The sequence below is a fragment of the Protomyctophum parallelum genome (genome assembly GCF_964188405.1).
Source record: "Protomyctophum parallelum genome assembly, chromosome: 19".
Classification (NCBI taxonomy): Eukaryota; Metazoa; Chordata; class Actinopteri; order Myctophiformes; family Myctophidae; genus Protomyctophum; species Protomyctophum parallelum.
In genome coordinates, this window is record NC_139717.1 from 44933616 (window position 1) to 44946313 (window position 12698).

Consider the following 12698-nt stretch of genomic DNA (forward strand, 5'->3'; position numbering starts at 1 on the left):
GCTCCAGCGCCTTCTGGAGAATTGCCTGTTTGTAAAAGCGGAGAAGTGTGCTTTCCACCAGACCACTGTTCCCTTCTTGGGCTACATCCTGTCTGCCGGCAGTATCCGGATGGACCCGGAGAAGACCAGAGCGGTGGTCGAATGGCCCCAACCCAGTAACCGGAAGGGGCTCCAGAGTTTTCTTGGCTTTGCCAATTTCTATAGGGGCTTTGTGCGGAACTACAGCACTGTGGCGGCTCCTCTCACTGCCCTCACTTCTTCCAAGGTGCCTTTTGTCTGGTCCCCTGAGGCGGAGAAGGCGTTTCTGTACCTTAAGACGCGCTTCACGTCTGCCCCTGTCCTGACTCATCCGGATCCCACCCGTCAATTCATTGTTGAAGTCGACACCTCTGACGTGGGAGTAGGAGCAGTGCTGTCCCAGCGCTCCTCTGAAGACCACAGAATTCACCCCTGTGCATTTTTCTCCTGTAAACTTGACCCTGCAGAGAGAAACTATGACATAGGGAATCGAGAACTGTTAGCCGTGAAGTTAGCCCTGGAGGAGTGGCGACATTGGCTGGAAGGTGCTGAGCAGCCGTTCATTGCCTGGACTGACCACAAGAACCTGGAGTATATTAAGACGGCTAAACGACTCAATTCCCGCCAGGCCCGGTGGGCTTTGTTCTTCTCCAGGTTCAACTTCACTCTGTCTTATCGCCCTGGGTCCAAAAACACTAAGCCTGACGCCCTATCTCGCATGTTCAGCCCCAGCCCAGAGAGTCACGACCCGGAGCCCATCCTGCCGCCCAACCTTATAGTGGGAGCCCTGTCTTGGGAGATAGAAGCGGAGGTCCGCAGCGCTCTGCGCAGCCACCCCGACCCCGGCAATGGACCTCCGAATCGCCTGTTCGTGCCCGAGCCTGTAAGGCCCTGTGTGCTACAGTGGGGACATTCCTCTAACCTCACCTGTCATCCTGGCATGAATCGCACCTTTCTGTTCCTAAAACAAAGTTTCTGGTGGCCCTCCATGAAGAAAGATGTGGATTCGTTCGTTGCTGCCTGTCCTGTCTGTGCGCAGAATAAAACTTCTCGCCACCCCCCGTCCGGCCTTCTGCTTCCGCTTCCCACCCCCCACCACCCGTGGTCTCACATCTCGCTGGACTTCGTCACTGGCCTCCCACCTTCGGACGGCAACACGGTCATTCTCACTATCGTGGACCGGTTTTCGAAATCGGCCCATTTCATTGCCCTTCCCAAGCTCCCCTCTGCCAAGGAAACTGCTGAACTTCTGGTTCAGCATGTGGTTCGCCCCCATGGTTTCTTTTCTGACGTGGTTTCTGACCGGGGACCCCAGTTCACCTCGGGGTTCTATAGAGCCTTCTGCTCCTCGGTTGGTGCCTCGGTCAGCCTCTCGTCCGGCTTCCACCCAGAGTCTAACGGTCAGAGTGAGAGGATGAACCACTGGAATCCACTCTACGCTGTCTTTCCTCCGACAACCCGTCCACCTGGAGTCGTAAGCTAGTGTGGGTAGAATATGCTCATAATTCTCTGCCTACGTCTGCTACTGGACTGTCGCCATTCCAATGTGCTTTGGGGTACCAGCCGCCTCTGTTTCCTGACCAGGAGAAAGAGGTCTCAGTCCCCTCTGCCCAGGAGTTTGTGCGCCGCTGTCGGCGGACATGGAAGACTGCCCGTTCCCGACTTCTCCGCACAGCCTCTAGGTACCGACGCCACGCGGACCGGCATCGTGCGCCGGCGCCCACTTACCGCCCTGGGCAGAAAGTTTGGTTGTCCTCCCGGGACCTTCCCCTCCGCGTTGAGTCTCGCAAGTTGGCGCCTCGTTTCATTGGCCCCTTCCCCATCGTGAAGGTGGTTAATCGCGCTGCTATTCGCCTCAAGTTGCCTCGTACCATGCGCATCCACCCTACCTTCCACGTCTCCCGGGTCAAGCCGGTGGTCTCCAGTCCCCTGTGCCCCCCCGTGCCGCCCCCTCCTCCACGCCGATCTATTGATGGCTCGCCGGCTTACACGGTGCGTCGACTGCTGAAGTCTAGACTGCGGGGAAGGGGTGTTCAGTACCTTGTCGACTGGGAGGGCTATGGCCCGGAGGAGCGATGTTGGGTCCCTGGCCGCAACATCTTGGATCCTTCCCTCATCCGTGATTTCCATCAGCAGCATCCTGACCAGCCTCGGAAGACGCCAGGAGGCCACACCAGTGTGAGCGCACCTGCACCAGGTTCCACGCTGAGTAGCCAAGGCTACTTATTGTCTGCTGCTACCCATTGTTCTCTGCCTGCAGATCAACCCAGTTTACCCTAGGTTAGCACGCCGTTATTCTTGAACCTGTTATCCAGCCTGTTATTATATCTGACCTTAGCCTGTCCCTGGTTATCCCTTGCCTGACGCCTTGTACCTTTGCCTGTTCCCAGAACCACTGTGTATGGACCCGGACCGAACTCTGACTCTCGACTTGCCTAATCCCTATCAGAATCGACGCCCCACGGACAGCCTTCCAGGAATCCTGACCCACGCTATGCCTACCTACTACGCCTCTGCCTTTTCCCCTTGAACTTTAATAAAACCCGTTAAAGGTTTGCTGCCTGCTTTTGAGTCCTATCCTTTCTGGTGCCTGACACATCCTGCTGTGGTCAGAATGGTTGATCCTCTTTTGTGGGCATGCAGTTTGTGGGCATGCTAGCTTAATATTCACAGGCAACACTATAATAGCTGATAAGCTGCTAGGTTCAGCAGAAGTTATACGTAGAGCCTCAATATGGGATCCGTTGGCCTTTCTGTGTTTATCCTGGGTAAGCTTTTTATATTTGTCTTTTACATTTTCATATTTCACATTTGTTTTTTCTATCACATGGATTCTTTGGAAGCTGTGACATTGTTTTCTGGTTATAGCCATTATTCTGTTGCTGGCTTATTTCATCTAAACTTTTCTAAATAATGATAACAAAATGTAGTAGCCTTGACAGCTATGACATGCACTGACAGTTTGCATTTACCATGGAAATATTTGTCTGTTTTATTTAGTTGGTCTAAGCACTGTATGCGGTAACAAACTCACATTGTGTGTCAATATTATGTGTATAAGTTAGAAGGGGGTTCCTCATGTTATACTGTACATTTTTTTCTAAGTTAATTAAACAATACAAAAACTGGGTATGGCAGAGGTTTGGTCTGATTTGGTCTATTCTGGTTGAGAATATTAACTGGTCCATTGGGAATTTAACCATAGCCGCAGCATTACAAGCTCCCATAATGCACATGGACGTTTACATACAGTATGTGCAGACAAGGACACACTTTGCCACACCCTGTTCAGCATGCTGTAGTTTGATGAAACGGATGATTGGCTAATTGATAATGATGACAAGGGCCTTTAAAAATATTATCTCTACCGTTTCGGTACGATTAGCAGGTGTAGGTTGCAAATGCAACTTAGATTGGAACATTTTCTTGGCTTTCATAACTTTCAGCCAGCATGTACTCTGTCGAGGTGCCAACTTGCGCCTTGCACACAAGTAGGGCATACATGGCCTACTTCAGTGGCGGAACAACATTGGGCCGGGCCGGGGTGTGAGACAGCACGACGGCCCCCCCCCCCCCCCCCCCCCCGATCGGGGAAAAAAAACCATTGACGCTAACAGTTGCTGCTAATTTGAGCAGGCGTGCATGAACGAGAGAGGAGTTGTGTGTGAGGAGATGATCACAGTCACAGATAGAGGGAAAGTGTTATATTTTGCCTGTTATTTATGCTATATATTATTGATCACGTCTGTGTCTGTGACATTGCGCAGCAGTGCACACACACGAGAGAGAGAGAGAGAGACGTAGAGAGAGAGAGAGAGGTGCTGCGTGTTAAAAAAATAAATAGGCTACTACTCATCTTTGTGTTCTGTTTCACCTTTGCTGAGTGATCGCACACAGGGAAAAGCAACAAGAAGGGGTTTAGAATCGAAACAGTCCGTTGTGGAATCACACAGTGTGATTAGCCTACTAATGAGTGACAGGTCTTGCCACTTTTGTAGCCCTGGCTGGACCGCTTACAGCGACTCTCTCTCGGCAGCGCGGTAAATTCTCATCAGACAGACATGATATTTTGTTAAAGTGTAGGCTATTATAGGCTATATAGGCTCTGTATCTGGTTAATTCAAGATTCAAGATTCAAGATTGCTTTATTTGTCATTCTTTAATTCCAATTGCAGCAGCAGAAAAAAACGAAATTGCGATGTGCTGAGTGCACGGGCCGCAGCAGCATGGGTCGCGCGCAGCTCGCGCTGCCACAAACTTCACTTTACATCAGAGAAAAAAAGAAAAAGAAGAAAGCGACCGGCGACTTCTTCAGAAGCAAGAGGAGTTAGTTAGTTAATTGCGGGAGCCTATGCGGGATTGGCAGGGGGGCCCGCTGGTTTTATCAGTCGTGAGTGACTGTGTAAAAAATCGTCCATCGATCATCTGACAGCCCGGGCCCTCAGGAGGTCCGGGCCGGGGTGTGACCACCCCCCCTACACCCCCGGTAGCTCCGCCCCTGGCCTACTTCTGCGCAAGCAGTCTGCTACTAACTAATGTATATTACAACTGCTGTTCTAAATCCTTTAGACCCGTTATTGACCTTATGCCAACCTTGAAGCGTACCTTAAGTCACCATCAACAGCCAATAAGGGACCACCATTTTTACCGACATACCGACATACATACATACATACATGCATACATACATACGTTACCTTTTACCCACCCAACATTGAAACATATCTTAATTACGTCACCATCAACAGCCAATTATAACCATGCATATGTACACCATACATAGCCTACATACCACTTTCGGTCCAGCCGACCACAGTACTTGCGCACCCTGCTTGCGCAAGTACTAATAACTAGAAAAATGCACTCTGTCGAGGTGTCGCACCATGAGGTGCGCTCACCACTGGCATCACTGCTTATTGACCTTATGCCCACCTTGAAACGTAGTTAGTTAGTTAGTTAGTTAGTTACGTCACCAAGAATGGCGGTCCCTTATTGGCTGTTGGTCATGTAACCAAATCTGTTTCAATCATTAATCCTATTGGGATTGAAGTAGATCCTATATACAGCTTTAATGTTTGTTTTTAAACGATGCTTGTTTAAGAAAACGCCATAGACAATAAAGAGAAAAGTAATGTTTGTTTTAGTCCTCAAAATTTAAACAAACATAATGTTGTAATTGATGTTGTAAGATGATTATAGCGCCCCTCACTTCACACGGGTGTGGTTTCTTTATATATACAGAAGCCTACTGTATAAACATGCATGATGGGATGACTTTAAACACCAAATGTATTTCAAGGTTTTGGGCCTGTCTTTTCTTTCAGGTCTTATTACACATTTTGCCATTGCACAACAAACAGCCATGTTGCCATTGCCCAACATGACCAATGAAACCACCACCATGTTTGTCAGTGCCAATGTGACTGCAACAAACTTCATCACTGATCTATACGTCACCAATGGAAACGCCACCAATGGAAATGCCACCAATGCCGATGGCACGGCATTGTACACTGAGCTACCCGACGCCAATGGAAACCATCTTTCAGGTTAGAACAATGTGAAGCCCTTGGCCTGGACAGCTGGCATCGCCGTCTAGGCATCTAGGCTGGTAATGCCAATTTCCTGTTAAACTACTCTGTACTTACGAGTGGACTAGAAGGGAGTGGCGACACGCTTTGATGGTGCCTATGGGCTATATAGTTCCAAACATTGGAACTATCCCATTTAGATAGAATGAGCACTTCCGCATTCCATTGTTACAAGTTGGGAGTCAACGCTAGTGTCGCCACTCTCTTACTAGATTACTCTGGTTACTACCTACCAGTAAGACACCCTGAGGATGCCCTGAGGGCGAGGTCCTGCGCACGCATCCGTCTGGGTGACGGCAGACTGCTGGGCGAGAGCTGGCGCTTTGGCATGGGGGGGTCAGTTCAACATATGGAATGAATTCTGTACTAGCCATATGGAACGTGTCTTGAGTGTACAGGGTTTGATGAGATCAGATCAACATATGGAATGTCAGAACAGGTCAGCTCCATATATGGAGATCTAAGGGGGGGGGGGGGTGCAATTTGAGATCTAATGGTCAGCCCACTGAAGAGAAAAATGGAAGAGGACATCTCCTCCCACTGCAGTCTTATTTGAGTGAGTTCCCAAAAAAACTATTTAGATTTGTGAAAGGTGAAAAATCAGCTTCCTCACACCCGACATGTACGCTGTAGTGTAAGCTACAGTATGTCATGCATATGTGTACGTTCAGATGGTTTGGGCAACCCACTGAGGAGAAAAATTTATGAGGACAGACAGAAGGACAGTTTTAATAATGTTAGATACTGTAGACTAGTAGTGTATAATTGTTATAGTAGGAGAGTAACAGACTGGACCACATTTTATTTAGTCTCTAGACATTTAGGGCGCGTTCGGAAATAGCGCACTGAGCGCACTGTGCAATGCAAACTAATAGGCGAGTGCGCTCCCGGTGCGCATTTCCGAACGCACCCTTTAGAGTCTATTAACACTAATTAGTGTCTATTTCCAAACCGGACTAGTGGAAATGTGATGTACTGTTAAATAATGAAAGGGGTGTACTCATGGACACACAGATTATACTGTACACACTAAACAGCTCATACTATACAGGTGAAATTGATACCAAACTGAACAGAGCAACAGACAATAGCAAATGGTGCAAAGATAAGCTGTGAATTCTGTTACCTGTTACCTTGAATGATGTCCTTATAATTATATCTAACCTGTTCAACGATGCCCTTCATGTTGAAAGATGCCCTTCATATCTGCCACTGTATCTCTCACTGTCCCAGAACCCACCACAACATCTGAGATTCCTACAGCCAAGACTATGCCTACCACTCCTGACACTGTGAAACCTTCCACTGTGAAACCTGCCACTGTGACAGGTGAGTTTACTACAAAACAGAATAATTCTCTGTCATGACTATCTACTACTATTTATAACGATTAACATTTTCAAATCCAGACAACAGTGCACACTGAGACTAAATTGTACTCTTTTTTTGCCCTTACACTCACCCACTGAAGCCGTTTACGCTACACTCGTTGTGGTCTTCGTCGTTCTACTTGGGATGGGAGCAGCCTTCTGTTTCCTAAGTCCGCTATCTAGAGTGAGTATTCTGTATGTCTCAAATGTCAACCCGCTATGCTATGTGAAACGTGCGTGTGTGCGTGCGTGGGTACGTGCATGCGTGTGTACTACTGTGCATGCATGCATTCATGCGCAATATAGGCTACAGTATACATACAGCATGCTTACAGTATCTGTGCTTGTTAAGAACCACCTGACCCTGCTACTTCTACAGAAGCAAAGTAGCAGTCCAGTTAACCAACCATGTACCTCGAGGTACATGGTTGACCAGCATTCCAGACAGGAGGATGACCCTGAGATTCCCCTGAACGATATGGATGAGAGATCTCCTGACACAGCATCACAGAACGGTATGTCAATGTCTCATCCCCTCTGTTGGAGGGGATGCTACTGAAGCAGCACATTCTTGTTTGATTGTGATGTCCTGGTTGTGCCGGTTACGGTGTCACTCCTTGAAGTGCTGGTCGTGATGCTCTAAGTTTTTCCACAGTGCATGTATTTGGACATCCTTGTGACAATATCTTGAATCTAGGATCTTATGTTCCCTCATTTCCTGGTCTAGTTTTCTAGGTTCTGTGTTTCTGTTTGCCCCAGCTGTAACTGATTTGCACCTCTCATGTTGATATCAGTGTTGTTTCAGTCAGTCCTTGGTGACTGGGGAACTCGTCGCTTCTTGACTACTGAGATTAGGGACCATGCAGATTAAGACTATTAAATCTATTATTATTTTAGAATCTTAATTCTTTAGAGTCTTAGTGACCACCACTTTCACCCGGTTGCGCCAAAATCTAATGTTAACTATATATATATAGAATAGGCTAACTTACAGATGGTTAGTGAGTTTTGACCTGTTCGAGGCGCTGCTGATAATGTGGTTAAACCTTTATGTTTTGAGACACATGGGAGGAGGAGGAATCACAGCCAGGTAATTCATAATAATAATAATAACTTTGCCAAAACGCAGTTTGGTATGTGCATTGAGTCACTGGAACAACCTCTCTGTAGTCCGACCCCAAACCCTAACCATAACCCCACGTTTTGGTGGTTAGACCCCCCCATCCCCCCCTCCCCTAGGGTGGTGGGGGGGCCCGCCCCCCCCCCCCCCCATCCTAGCGTTCGGTCAGTGTTGCGCCACTGCATCTAGCGTTCTTATATACTAGACCTGTACGTGCCCGTCGCAGTCTGCCACCGGCCTACTTGGGAACGGCTTCAAAACGCCACTGAGGAACTTCCATCAAAATGAATAGCAGGGGGCGTTATCCTTTATAACTGTATTGGCCATGTGGGCAACAAAACCATCTGGCCACTAGGGACAACTGGGCACCAAAACCATCCGGGCAGGCGGGCACTAGGGACATGTGGGCACCTGGACAACTGGGCACCCAGGGGTGGAGATAACCAGGCACATGGACAACTGGGCACCAAACCCATCCGGGACATACATGATGTGGGCACCTGGACGAGTGGGCACTTAAGAGGTGGAGATAACTTGGCACCTGGGCGAGTGGGCACCAGGATAACTGGGAGCTATAGGGACATGTGATGTGGGCACCTGGACGGTGCCAGACCGTGCCACTAGTATTAGGCGGCTAGTAGGGCCAAGGGACAAGCGGGGATTCATGCTTGAAAGGGCAAGACATTTGATGTCCTCATCGGAGAACAAGCTTTATAATTCTGACATCCTTTTAGGTCTGTGTAGGACAATGAAACTATAACGGATTGCAGCTTTAACCCGTTTTTGTTATAGGTTACGTATTTTTGTCAATGAAAAAGTAGTAGACTATATAATAAGCAATATAGTTATGCTATTGCTACATTTGCATTTTCTAAATACGAACTTCAAATGCCAGACCCCAAGGACACGATGATGATGATTGATTGATTGATTGATGATGATGAAAAACCTTCAGATTGCAGCTTTAACAGACAACGTCCTGCATGGCTGTCTGCAGCCGAACACACTTGTATGGGAAGCCGTTTAGGCCATAAATGCATAGTCAACTCGCACATACATGCATACTTCACTTGCACATACATACATTTAGGTACTTCACTTGCACATACATACATACTTCATTCGCACATACATACATACTTCACTTGCACATATACATACTTCATTCGCACATACATACATACTTCACTTGCACATACATACATACTTAATTCGCACATGTATACATACTTCACTTGTACATGCATACATACTTCATTCGCACATACATACATACTGCATTCGCACATATATAAATACTTCACTTGCACATACATACATACTTCACTTGCACATACATACATACTTCATTCACACATATATAAATACTTCATTCGCACATATATACATACTTCATTCGCACATATATAAATACTTCACTTCAAATACTTGTGTGCGTGCGTGCGTGCGTGTGTGTGTGTGCGTGTGTGCGTGTGTGTGAGAGAGAGTATGTGTGTGTGTGTGTGTGCGTGCGTGTGTGTGAGAGAGAGTATGAAGGTATATGCACAAAAGTATGTATATAACAGAAAGGCAATTACTGGAAGCTTGCAAGGAAGCTTGCAAGATCAGTGTTTCCTGCAGGAAAAGGTTTTGTCATGGTGCTGTCAATTGTCAATTAATTTGATTAATTAATTAATTAATTAATTAATAAGATTATTAAATTAAGATTAATTCATATTATTGCTCTTGTATTGCTATTGGAGACACTGGGGGGGACACTGGGGGACACTGGGCAGGCACTGGGGAGGCACTCAGGGAGGCACTGGGGAGACACTGGGGAGGCACTCAGGGGGACACTGGGGAGGCACTCGGGAGGCACTGGGCAGACACTGGGGAGGCACTGGGGAGACATTGGGTAGGCACTGGGGAGACACTGGGGAGGCACTCAGGGGGACACTGGGCAGGCACTGAGGGGGACACTGGGGAGGTACTGGGGAGCCACTGGGCAGACACTGGGGAGGCACTGGGCAGACACTGCAGGGCAGACACTGGGGTGGCACTTTACTTGGGGAGGCACTGGGGAGGTACTGGACATTTCATATCACACACACACCATGATTCACTAGCCCCCTTTTTTTTCTTTTTTTCGCAGCTTGGCATGTCGCGATTTATTTCAAGCATGGCGCAGCGCCATGCCAACAACATTGTGCAGGAAACCCTGAAGATGGTCACATAATTCGCCAGGACACCATTTTTGCCATAACAAATGAATTTCAAATGAAAAGCTAATGGAAATGCAACAGTCAGGAACAGGCCTGTAATTGCTGGGTGCTGAACTGGAGGTAGTGCAAAAATGAAGACTGTCCACTTGATTTTTGTTTTGATTTGTTTGCAAATCAATGTCCTAAATGGCAATAGAGACTTTGTTATAATTTTTTCCCAAAGTTTATTGAGATGCATCGAGTGCACTACAGAGAATGATACAGCTAGCCGTAAATAAATAAAATAATAAATAATAATAAATACAAAAAAATGCATTAACTTTCAATAAGCCATTTATTAATTGTACAGATGCCTTGCATTTAAATTCAAAGAGGGGATGTTTATGGTTACGTGTTTAACCTGTAAAAATAAGAATAATAAGTGTTTAACCTGTAAACCTTAAGGAAATGGCAACCTGTTAATTAATACTATGGTTTATTATTATTATTATGTGCAAAGGTACATTTTACCCCTAAAGTGATGCCTGCATGTAACCTGTTAATTAATACTATGGTTTATTAATAATAATAATAGTAATTATTACTATTGTTATATACACGTGGTACCTTTTTACCCCTAATGTGATGCTTCGAATCAGCTGCGCTATCATGTGACAAAAGCATTGAGCCTTACCGACAGAACTCGGGGAGAAAAAAATACCTTGCGAAGATCTTGCGAGCTTCCTGTTCCAGGAATTGCCTTCCTGTTATATAAATACTTTTGTGCATATACCTACATACTCTCTCACACACACACACACACACACACACACACACACACACACACACACACACACACACACACACACATACACGCACGCACGCACACAAGTATTTGAAGTGAAGTATTTATATATGTGCGAATGAAGTATGTATATATGTGCGAATGAAGTATTTATATATGTGTGAATGCAGTATGTATGTATGTACAAGTGAAGTATGTATGTATGTGCGAATGACGTATGTATGTATGTACAAGTGAAGTGTGTATGCATGTGCGAATGAAGTATGTATGTATGTGCAAGTGAAGTATGTATACTGCGAATGAAGTATGTATGTATGTGCAAGTGAAGTATGTATGTATGTGCGAATGAAGTATGTATGTATGTGCAAGTTAAGTACCTAAATGTATGTATGTGCAAGTGAAGTATGCATGTATGTGTATGTGAGATATGCATGTATGTGCAAGTGAAGTACCAATATATATGTATGTGCAAGAGAAGTATACATGTATGTGCGAGTTGACTATGCATTTATGGCCTAATAGCGCAGCAGATAACTGCATATTTCATGAGAATCGTTCAGTTTGGTATACAAGCGTGAAAATTGGCACAAATACTCTTTAAGGTCCATTCTTTTGAAAAAGTATCGTATCCACCCACAATTTCAAGATTTTCAAGATGGCCGCCACGTTAACGTTTCAATTAAATTTTCTCATAGAAATGGATGGAGTTTTTAGATTACGTTTTTTTTGTGTGTGTTTCTCATGTGTTAGACCATGCAGGATTCAGTCAACCAGAAATTCCAACATGGTTGCCATTTTCCAAGATGGCCGCCATCTGTTGGACCAATATAGCCTATGGGCTATTTGCATTTAGCCTGCATTAAGCAAATGTTGGTCTAAACTCTTTATGGGTCTCACATTTCATTATTACAAGTGTTTTAGTAGTATTTTCATGGGACTAAACATAGATTTTTCAGGTTGCAGATTCCAATATCCATATACATTTTTGTCAGATTTACTGGGTAGAGGAAATCTTTGTTTTTAATAGAGTGAATGTCACTGCACAACCAGGGCACACTGGTGACATCGCTGTCGTGAAACTAGGCATGGGGTTCAGTGTCAGCTGATCTAGTTTTACTGTTGCCTAATAGTGATAGTAGAGCTAAATCGAGTGTCCCAAATGCTGTCTAACAGCCCCCCATCAATTAGCTAGATATAGTAGTTAGTAGTTAGATAGCCGCACCTGAATTGACAGGTTGTGCCAGCGCGGGAGAGCCGAGCCAAGGGTAAGTGGGGCTATACATGACTCATTCATGTATACTTACCCGGAAGGTGTACAGATCACACGGGACTTGAATGACATTGGATGAATGATCGGACTAGGTGTAGGTCACCCGAGCCTAGTTGTATCCCATACCTCAATGTGCAGTGTTACTTTGTAATGTAAATCCATCAGCTTTAGTCACCTAATAAATTAAAAAAAACAAAAATAAATTCAAAATTGCATTCGCAATGGCGAATGCAAATCCAATGGTAGCCAAGAGGCACACTGATTGGAGTAAATGCTGTCTATGTCAGATGGACAAGAAAGATGAAACCCTGGCATCAGCTCGAACCCTTTATGCTGCTGAGCAT